The following is a 2,500-nucleotide window of genomic DNA, read 5'->3' as shown; positions in this document are numbered from 1 at the left end:
CTTTATAATTGTTGAAAAAAGAGTAAAAGGGTATTTACTGGCATGGACTCGGAACTACACACTTAACCGAGCAGCCAGAGTCACATTCCAAGGAGAAACCACCAAATTCTTCCCCCTAGAAAACGGAACGCCATAAGGAGGCATATTAAGCCCCTACCTATTCAATCTACTGATGGAGAACTTAGCCACCCTAAACCTCCCAAACGGAGTGGAAATCTTCATATATGTCGACGACATATATATCATATGCCCACAAAAAAGCACACGCAAGGAATGCTACCCAAAAGGCACTGGACATAATCCAGGCCAAGTGCAATGACCTTGGCCTAAAGATCAACACCAACAATACCAAAGCCATGGCTATAAGACACCGCAAAACCCTCAGAACTTCACTCTGAGGGGTGAAGCCATTGAATGGTAAACCAATTCATGTACCTTGGAGTAATCATTAGCAAAACCCTATCACCTGCTAATGAAGTAACATACCTCAGAGAGAAGACAAAGATTCGTCTATCAGCCATGAGACGAATAACCTCCCTCAAACAAGGAGTATCAAAATACCTCCTAAGACGTTTTTATCTACAAGCAACTCGATCCCACATCGATTTTGCAGCACCTACACTCACCACACTGACTGACACCCTAAAAGCATAATTGGAAGTGGTGCAAAACAACGCCATGAGACTCATTAGTGGCTCTCCAATGTGGACTAGACTCTGCTTACTTAGAGCAGAAACTAACCTAATTTCCCTTTCAGCCAGGATTAACATCAGGAATATCAGCATTATATTCAAGTCAATCATCACAGACAGGACAAGCCCACTCAACAACGAACTTAAAAGACTTCTACCTCTAGCGGAAGAGATAGACCCGCCAAACTCTCATGCAAAGAAACTGCTAGACACACTCAGAAGAATGCAAATGCAAAATGACGCCCACAAAACCAAGGGATAACAAAAGCACGATGGCTACAGCACTCCTGTCCCTTGGGCTTAGGACCCCATCCAATACAACTTCACCATCCTACCAGCAGCAAGCAAAGCCCTCTGCAAATCTGAGCAACTCACTGAAGCTGCAAAAAATGGAATCAGGAACACACCTGCACCTAACATCTACTATACTGATGGATCATTGGACTGCGCAATCCCTGCAGCAGCTGCTGCAGTTGTCTCTCCATCAAGATATAGAGAAAATTGGAGACTTTCTAACCATGCCTCCACACTACAAACTGAGCTAGTTGCTATTGCAAATGCCCTAGATCACTCTGCTAACCTACAAGAAGGAAACACAACAATCCATATAGATTCCAGAGGAGCCATCCTGGCTCTCAGCATCAAAGAACCCAGAGATAATGTTTACCTCATCACAGCAATTCAATTCCTAGCCTTAGCCCATCAAAGCAACAACAGGCAAGTAACCTTGAATTGGATTCCAAGTCATACCGGATTCTCTGGCTATGACGAGGCCGACTACCCAGTCAAATCAGCCTTAATGTGCCAGACTATAAGCATCACTCTACAACTTTCACTTAAAAACACCAAGAATCAAATGGCTGCCTACTGTAATGTCCAAAAGACACGTGGAGTAAGGCGAGCCTTCTTAGATGGATCAAGATCTGCAAAGTGGTATATTGAAGCTACAAACATATTACCACACCCAATTGCAAGACAAACACCCCGCCAGGTCGCAGTTATCACCTGCAGACTGCGACTGGGATATCTATGCAGCTGGCAAATCATGATGGACAACGGTGAAGACCCAGCAACACAGCAATGACCAATAAGACCGTGCAATTACTGTGATCAAGACACAGAAGAACCTCTGCAGCACTACCTATTTCACTGTCAGGAAAAGAGCCTACTTCGGCAGGATCTTAACCCCAACAATCCTGCAACTGCAACAGCAATTGTCAGACACATAATGGCCAATGTTGATGCCTTCTCAGCCTTGCTCTGCAGCTACCCTCCACCGAGATAACGTAGTAACAGTGCCAGTTTGCAACCTAAGTAACCCTTTCACCCCCTCTTTAGCTTCTCTGTTGGAATCAGACAATTGTTTGGCAACCAAAGCAACTAGCATTGAAGAGATTTAATGTTAACTGTATACCTTATAAGGAAACAGTTTTGATTTCCCGTCTTTATTTTTCAACGCTCTTCGAGAGTTTCAGACAGAGTGAATAAGGGCAGAGTTGTTGACAATTTTTTTGGTTTCTAACATCTCAGACACTGGCAATCTCTCTCTTTTCAGTTCAGGTATCCCTCTCAACCATTAATCTATAGACGTCTCAATAACTACAATTACAAGTAACTCTTTATTTTTATTTTTTGTTCTTGATTTTACAGGTACAGGAATGTTTATTCCTACTACTCAAGCAGCTAACAACTCCCTCCTTTCAGCTCTCTCTCCCTCAGCTGAAATCTCACTCTACTCCTCTACCTAATAACTTTAGCTTAAACCACTACGAAATTTTTTTACTTCACCTATACCAATATCTCCAACT

Source organism: Palaemon carinicauda, chromosome 13 (genome assembly GCF_036898095.1).
Source record: "Palaemon carinicauda isolate YSFRI2023 chromosome 13, ASM3689809v2, whole genome shotgun sequence".
Classification (NCBI taxonomy): domain Eukaryota; kingdom Metazoa; phylum Arthropoda; class Malacostraca; order Decapoda; family Palaemonidae; genus Palaemon; species Palaemon carinicauda.
The sequence above is the reverse complement of the archived record's forward strand: the minus strand, read 5'-3'. Positions refer to the sequence as shown.